Source organism: Morone saxatilis, unplaced genomic scaffold, assembly GCF_004916995.1.
Source record: "Morone saxatilis isolate NCDOM2014 unplaced genomic scaffold, NCSU_SB_2.0 Contig15, whole genome shotgun sequence".
Lineage (NCBI taxonomy): Eukaryota > Metazoa > Chordata > Actinopteri > Moronidae > Morone > Morone saxatilis.
In genome coordinates, this window is record NW_023339707.1 from 11047893 (window position 1) to 11057317 (window position 9425).

Below are 9425 nucleotides of genomic sequence, written 5' to 3' on the forward strand. Positions count from 1 at the left end.
CTCCCCTCTATTTCACTGCCGCTGCGTGTCTTTTTTATCTTTCTGGCTCTTTTACTTCCAACACAAAATCACTCACAACATACAGATACATTTATGAACACACACACACACACACACACACACACACACTTCTTCTTTTCTCTCCCACTCGCTTCTCCCTCCTCTGTTTCCCAATGACTTGTCTCCATATTAAAATGCTGCTGGCCACTAGCTGCAGTGTCAGCAGGGGGGAATGGGGAAGGTAATTCATACCCGGCTGTCACCCAGGTTGGAGGTGAGTGAGCACGCCTCTTCCCTAAGGAGACAGCCAGAAATGAGCCCGGCACAGGAGCTCAGAGGCATCAATAATCCAGCACCTCTTCCTGCACTAACGACCGCCTCGCACACTCTCATTAAACACAGCGTCCTCCTCGTGCTGCCATATTTGTACAGTTGGGTCTCAGATTGAGATGAATGGGATATCTCTTTACGTACGTCTACTCTTAAGAGCAGAGGTGTGAATGAATAATATAATTTGGTCAAAATCACATATATAGTTATGAATAGAAAATGCAACTGTTGATGAGATGCGATTCCTGCTCAGGGATGTCAGCTTGTGGAAAACGCTTGACGTGTTTACACCCACGAGAGGTTTGTGGATATTTTCCATAGAGCACCAGCCCAGCCCTGTAGGATGCTACTGTAAATAGGCTGTCACAGCTCTCACTGGGGCTCTATTAGGAAACTTAGGAGCACACACACACAGAAAAATACAGCTACACTCACAGTGACATAAACACAAACATACACAAATAAATACACACATACATACAAAGATAAACAGACTTGATTTGGGCTGGCTGGGTAATGTTTTTTAAATTCTTAAAATTGGTTTTGTAAAATGTTTATAGAAATCTGTAATTGGTTTTCAATCCTCAGAGGAGCTTCTGTGATTAAAAACACCAAAATTGGAGTTAAAAGATTTCCACCACTCAGTGACTAGATGCACACACACAAAAGGCAATATATAACCAAACACACCTTTATTGATAACATACATTCCAAAACCTTCAATCCGTGACTCAAACCTTACGCTGATTCTAACCTTAGCCCTAAAAAAAAGATGCATTGAGAAAGGTCAAGTACAATGCCCTCACTTTGACAGATTCATACAGGAACACAGACTAACAAGCGTTCATGCCTTCCAGGCCACTGCCAGCATACTGGCACAGTTCAAAATAGGCATTTACGTACACCCACCCCCCGAAAATGGCTCCCAGCTCCATTCCTCCTCTCTGCATCGCCCTCAGGATAATTCTGTCCAGGGTATTCTAGGAATCTGTCTCAGGATAAGATAATCCAGGGACAGCTGCTCTCTAATTTTAAGTGGAGGGCCGGAGGATACGGGTGTCACAGAGAGAGCGGAGAACCAGTGGATGTTAAAGTCTGTAAAAAAAGCTACAATTTGCACATGCAAGGCAGAATCTCATTTCACTGGCTCCTCTGACACACTATTCTGAAGGACCCCCAGAGCTGAGGAGGTCAGGACCTGATCTCAGGCAACTCATGATTCACTCTACGAATTTCATCTTTTGTTGCCATGGCAACAGCACTTGCAGACGGATGAAAGCAAGTGCGGTGTCACCTCAGAACCACCTCCTCTGCGTGGTGAGCACACGATTGAAGGGTGTGTGTGTTTGGGTGTGTGGTAATCGTGAAATGAGAAAATAGAGAGTTCATACAGCGTGTCAATAAAGAAACACTTGTTTTTGTGTGTTTTTGTGCGGTTGTTTATGCATATGCCGAATCCTGCAGATAATCAGCTGGTAAAATAGTCATCAGTCACTCATATCTGCATCATCATCTGATGATAACAGGTGCTGCTGGTTAGAGCTGCTGCTGTGTCAGTCATCAGTTAAATGTTGCATAAGATCCAGTTGGTTCATTATTGTGCATCAGCATCAGCCTATTGATGTACTGAAATGCTTTGGCAGTGCTGGTTCTCTTCCATTCATGCCAATACAGCTTTCGGGAATTAGTATTGACATATGCATTTGCAAATTCTTACTTGGAGGTCATACAGGCTGTCGTAGAGCGACTCCAAAGGCTGGCGTGCAAGTCTATGTGTCAGCACACAGCCACCATGCTTAAGGGTCTTTAAACAAGAAACTGTAGGGTGCTGGTCTGATGACCCTGACCTCTGTGGTGCCTGTGGAGGAAGATAAAATAAAATGTTATATATGTTTTTGTCTTGAGAAAATGTAATGCAAATATAAATATAAATTCAAAAAGTAACACTTTTGTGACGCTAAAATGTTGATGCTTTGACAGAGAGATCAACAAACAACAAACAGATGTGGAAGTGGTGTTAAAAGTTATGGCAATACATGCCCGCCATCCTTCCATGTCTTTTAAATGAAGTTTCTGTCAGTGGAGAGACTGGTTTCTCTTTCTCTTCAGGGGGTTTCTCTCTGTGTAATTACTCACCATCAATGTGAAAAAAAGTCTGGAAGGAACAGCTTGTTTGTTTTGCTATTATACAAAAACATCTTAATGTGATGTGAAAATTTAGAGTGAGGATTCTTTTCCTTTGGTAAGTTTGTTGGTGGTGCAGCCTCATGTGATGCTAACATGATGCTCACAACATGCTCACATTATTGTGTTATTTTACCAACTGGGTGCTCAGTCCAACTGCCCCAGGGCCCCAAAGACCCCAGGATCATCAATCTATGTGGCATTTATTTTGTCATAATTTGATTAATTGCAAATTTGTTTAGTAACATGTACTATTAAAGCACAATATAAACTGAAACAATAAGAGCTGAATGTTTACTTAAACTAGAAAAAATAATAAGGGTATTATCAATACCCTTATTATTTTATTTGATGTTATACTTCCATAGTACCATAGCTTCCATTAAATGCCATACATAACGACACCTGGCGACACATGATGTCTCCGTGGAGGAGAGGACAGGTATATAATGTAATTTTGATCTGTACATTCGACATCCATTGCATGTCAGTTCATCCTGGGAGAGGGATGCCTCCTCTGTGGCTCTTCCTGAAGTTTCTTCCATTTTTTCCCTGTTAAAAGGTTTTTTTGGGGAGTTTTTCCTTACTCAAATTGAGGGTCTGAGGACAGAGGGTGTTGAATGTTGTACAGATTGTAAAGTCCCCCGAGGCAAATTGTGATTTTGGGTAAAATTGACTGTAAGAGCACTGGTTCATTTCAGGGACTCAAGGTAAAATATAATGAAGTTAGCCCACGTCTCATTTTTGCCCCATTAGCTCTGCAGCAGGTTGATCTGTCTCTGATTGGCTGGAGTAAATTCCACTGAGACAGTCAGTCTTGTTTCAGACATAATCATGGTGTACATTTTGCCCAATTCCACTAATTACTTCTTCCTCCCCTACTCACTTCCGATTGGTTTGACCCCTGGGCTGAACAAGGTCAGTAATATTTCCTCAGCAGTGCCTGTCAGCAGTGTCTGCTCCGCCTGCACAATGAGCCGACAGTTACAATGTCAGAGCAGACTCCTATAGGCCACAGACAGACTGTAGTAGTGGCGTGATAGATGTCCACTCTGCCAAACCCTGCCGAGAACGCTGAGTCATTCTACACATTCCCAGCATTCAGCAGGATGCTGCACCAGCTTCACTGCTCCAATTATTTATCTAGGGTCAAAGTCCACAAATAGCTCAATTCCCAGTGGGTCACTATATGCTTCATCCTGCTTTTTAATGGTCTAATTTGGTGGTTCATCATGTATGACGCACTTCAATCAACAGTTCAACTCTTTAATAACCAGATAGGGAAATTAGTTTTTCAAATACACCAACATTTGTCAGCCTCTTAAGACATATAGAGTTTATGTTTTTGGTGTCCAGCTCCGACTCCATCATCTGCTGAAAAGAAAACAGAGTAATAAATACAGCTTTGAACTTGAGAGCTCAGAGTCTGTTTCATTAATCAATGCCAGGGTTGCTGCTGGCTGTGCATCTTTCGCTTCCTTTCCCCAACCTCCTCAGGGAGGAATTTTATCACTTTAAAGTCCAGCTTATTAAGATTCCTACCGCACTGGGTGAATTCGAATGAGAAGGTAAGTTTGGAGAATTTATAGGGAAACTGAATTTGTATTGTGATCTCAGATTGAGCGTTCATGTTTGAGACAGCACAGCACATGTGCAGCACTTGTGTTATTGTTGTAGTTGGATCTTCTCTAAACACCGTCTAAGTATATGCTGTTCCTGCAGCAACAGCAGTCATTCATACTTATTTCAGTCAGCATGATGCATACTTCAGGCCTGATGGCACAGAGCGAATCTGTTTGTTATGACAGCCAGTTACAGGCCTGTCTTGATATTTTGAGGCTAGAGTGGAAACCTGTACGTATATTCATAAACAGTAATTATATTTATAACATTTGGTGAGCTTACAGTTTCACATAGCATAGATTTGTAACATTTCCAGAGCACCCAGATTAGTCTTTTCAGCACCTGACAAACAGTGCCATTAGAACTGAATCATACAGACGTTTTACACATAGCAGCTTTAAGATGTAAAACATAATAACCACAAAGTCTAAAATAATGTTCGGCTATTAATATTCATTATTACCAAATATTGAGGTAAAGGTATTGTGTGTAACATGTCAGCGATTGCATTGGAGAAATGAAATACAATATCCATATATAGAGTTCCCTGGTAACTACTCAAAAATGTGTGACCCTTGGTAAAGTGATATAGAATAGTTGTGTTTTCGTTATCTTAGAATGAGCCATTTTTATCCAGACGGAGCGGGTCCTCTACCATGGAGCCCAGACAGTACAAACCAAGCACTGGCTCTAGATACTTTAAAAAAGTTTTGTGTTTAAGGTAATAGGAGTCTGAAGTTTGTGCTCACCACCAAGACACTGAACACTTTTGATTTTCTCCCACCGTGTTCTCCTCTTCATGTGTGTCATATGCAAAAACCAGAGATGACATCTCCATACATTTTGCCTACACACTCTATCATGTACAGGAAATAAATCTCACACAGTGAAAGCATTAGAGTGGGAATTCTGGAGGTGGACAGGTATGTTGATCCTCAGAGTATATTGTGGAAATAAGCTTCTGTCAAAGCAATATCACAGCTAGAAAGAGCTCAAGCAGATGGCTGAAGCCAGTACGCCTTCAGGGGAGCAGTATGCCATAACACTCAGCGGGGAAACAGAGTGGAAGATGCAAATCTTTGCTGCAACGAGTACAGTGTCTTGTGGTCAGTGGTTGATGGCTTTAAAATGGGATGCATGTTTTTTTATTCACAGAATGTGAAGCACTGTACTGTAGCACAGGTGGTCCACAGTAGCAAACTCATGACCCCACAGCAGCTAAACCAACATATGGCCCAGATTTGGAGCGACCAGGTGCAGTGGGATTCTAGTGCAACATTGAAAACGTGCTTCTCATAACTAAGAGTGTTTCATTTCAAAGCAACATGGATCAAAACTTGGGTGGGAAAATAAAATGCCATATAATGGGCTTAAAATGCTTTCATGGGCATGGATCAAAAAGAGGTTTCAAAACACACAAAATATACTCTGTCCAGTTGTGCCTTTAAAAACAGAAAGCAGGTAAGTGCAAAGCGTCAAACACATGTTTACAACAGAAATGTTAGTGATGAGAATTCAGGTGTGACCTGCACCCAAACCCTCTGAAAATACAGTGAGAATGTAACTTGTTGACCTCCTAAACTCCACTGACCTACAGGGTCAACCTTTACAGACTCATGCTGTGCAGCTAAACATTGTTCACACTCACAGTGTGAGTTATTTGACTACAAGTGGAAGTCCCAAAGTTTCCAGAGACAGAAAACTAATGAGGTTAAGTTTTGAAGAAATGTATAAGTTACAGCCAGACAATCCAACCAAAAACAAAACAAGAACAACAAACAAAGAAAAACATGTAGTCTTGCAAACATCATATAGCTTTATATAAAAGCTGCAACAAGCTGATGCAGAATACATGTGATATAGTCTGACAGCATGAAAGAAGATTATTTTTACAAGCGTGTGAAGGGTTTAAATGTACATGTAACTACAACATGAGAAAAAACTGCTATTATCCTGTGTTTTACTTCAATGCAATGTGGATAAGATAAAAACGAGCCATGCTAGAAACTCTGCGAGGCTGTACTACAGGCACTGCTTTGTGCTTTATGCTAGCTAACATGACAACACCACATTAATATTGCTATCATGCATGATATTTAGTGGTTATAATGTGTTCTCCATCTTAGTTTAGCTTGATAGCATGCTAATATTTGCCAATTATCACTAAACACAAAGTAGAGCTGATGCTTTTTGGACCATTGTTGGTTTTTGGTCATAAACTAGTACTAATAATAAGTATTGGACAAAAAGGATCGCCAACATTATTTCAATTCATTCTGAGGGGGCATGAATGTCTGCGCCAATTTCATGACAATCCATCCAGTAGTTATTGAGACATATATAACTCAAAAACACAAATGTGAACCTTGTGGCACTAGAGGAAAAGTCAGTCAACCAAAGTCACTAGGCGTCATAATCTGGGGAACTTGAGTGTTTGTTCTAAATGTAATCCATCCAGTAGTTGTTGAAAAATTTCAATCTGGACCAAAGTAGTCGGCCGACAGACCAACAGACACTGCCGGCACTAGATGCTGCTTCGAACAAAACATATTTTGGTTGTTCTCAGAAGTAACTCTACATTTAGAATTGTATAAAAAAATCTTTTTAAAAACCAAGGTCAACTGCCAGTCTCTGACCTTAGGTGCGTGGTACGATGCTGATGAGCTACTCTGCCATGAGGCTGAGTTAAACTATACAGCGTCACTCTGTCAATAAAAGCCTGTATTTTCTTTATAAAAGTATACATTTCTGTATATAACTGCTTACTGTGCACAAGCAAAAGACTGATTACAGTTGTGTCTGCTGGATTACAGATTACAGATAGCATCTGATGCATAAAGGGAGGTTTTCTGTCTGTGAAGAGAGCTTTGGAGGCTGCGTGTTGAAGGAACTGAGAGCAAATCTCATCTATTAGTCATGAGGTTTAGGGTGGACTAGAGTGTATCTGCAGAGCTTTGTGTGGGGCTGTGAGTGATTGTGCAGTGCTGCATTACTCCACAGCATGCACCCTCCCTGCCTGCATGACTCTCCCTCCTCTTCTCTGGATTCCTCCTGGCTTTGCTTAATAATGTTGAGTCATAAGGTGGGAGGGAGAGTCACCTCCCTCGCTCCCAGAGCTCCCGCACGCTCGTTTTGTGCTTTGAAGATGAAAGGTGGAGCTGATCGCATTCATTTTGGGCTGTAAAGTTATATCCTTCCTCTCAAATTTATGGGGTGGAGTTATTATAGTGCCAGGTCAGGAGAGCCATGTGGCTTCAAACTTTCTTTCTAAAATAAGGCCTCCTTTTCAATTATGTTGATTTAAACTCTGTCAAGATGGTAGAAATATAAGGTTAGGAGTGCAAGCCTTGATTCTCCCAGAATAATGTGACCAGATCCCAGAAATGAAGTCTGAAAATGTTTAAATTATTTGGACTTTTTAACATTTTCATCATTGAATTTAAGGACCAGTGTGTAATATTTAAGAGGATCTATTGGCAGATATTAAATATTATATTCACAGACATGTTGTGTATCACCTGAAAATAAGAATTGTTGTGTTTTTGGTACCTTACAATGTTCTGTTCTGCGGAGTCTGCCATGTTGAACTGCCATGACAAAGCAACCCCTGACTTTCACAGCCACCATAGTTTCTCCTACACTCTTGGAATGGCGAGCGTTGACTTTCAGTTGGTTGCAGTCTGCAACTTCACCATTAGATGCCACTAAATCTTACACACTAATCCTTAAAGTGTCCAGAAATACTGTCTGTAAAGAGTTCTGGCCTTGTGAAAACCATGTACTTCCAAGACATCAGTTTTTTGTGAGCTACGGAAGACTTTCACATAAACCAGTTTGAATGGTTTGTTTAGCCTACAGGATGTCTACAGTACATCGGACACTGCTTCCACAACTGTCAATGCTTCTCTGTAATGGTGCCTTACAAATAAACAAATTAACTAAACTAAATGAAACTAAGAAGTAGAAGATTTTTTCATCTGAATAAAATTCTGATAGGAAAATGATGAATATATCAATCATTTGCCATATTTGACTGACTCTACATCACATCTCTCAACCATAAAATGTGGTCAGGAGGTAGCAAATGTAATTACCTTTGTACAATAGAGCTACAGTAGCTTTTATTTGAATATTTAACTCGCGTTATAGAGCTATAGAGAAATATTGCAATCTGTGGATTGATTGACTTTGTTTTGCTGTACAAAAAAGTCTGATAAGGTTTTGAGAATAAAGCTCAAATAGGTGGATCGCTTACTACCAATTATGTTTAAAATCAATGTTACATGTTTACTCAGTGTTTTTCCACCAAATTAGCTCTCGTTCTTTCCACTTTACAGCAGATTAATCTGATTTTTTGAGTAGAGGGCGACTTCATTGTAGTTACATTTGCAGTAAATCCCTTACTACTTCATTATTAATTCACAGACATATATATGTCAACTACAACATGGTCAAAAGCTATCTGGCAAAAATGGTAAATAGTATGACAATATTCACAGAATTGTATAATCACTTCTCTGCTTTTCATTCGTATGTGGAGTATTTATGCCCAAATATGGCACTGCTTATGCGTCATGCTGTCACCCACCTCCAAGCTCCAAGCTCTGTCGGAAGTAGCTTATTTAGGTATATTTAGCCAAAGTTATTTTATTGTTATTTTTTTAATAAATACTGAGCATATAGTGGGTCCAGGAGAAGTAGATTATGACTGGAGTGGTTTGGGAAGAGTCTCTGCACATTTTGACAGTATTTTCTAAAAACTTGTCTCCATCAGTATCCATTGTTACTGACATGAATTCAAGCCGCCCAGAGGCACTTTTCTCTGTAGAGGAGCAAGCTTCCTTTTACAGCCTACAGGGAGTGAGTGTTTGATAGTCTAAACATACATTTTGGAGGGAGAGCCACTTTAAGTGTCATTCAAACTAAGTGCATGTTAAACAGCAAATCTTCCCAAACACTTATTAAAAGAACTCATGTTTCACCACATTGTCCGCAGTGTTTGGACACCCAGCAAAGAGCAATGTTGTGCAGGCACATGCACACACACACACACTGTTGCATAACGTGATGTGATAGTGCTGGTGGCAGTTATCGGCTGCTGTGGGTCTGATCTGTCTGCCATCGGATAAACACAGCGTCAAGGCTCACGTGTACAGTGAGAGAGGGAGATTATCTAGTTGGAAGGAGAGATGTGCTGCTCTCACATGCAGCTCTTTGTCTACATTTTCTGCCAACAGCTGACAGATTGTGTCTAGCTTGTGTTCAGTTTATATATTAAATAATAATCT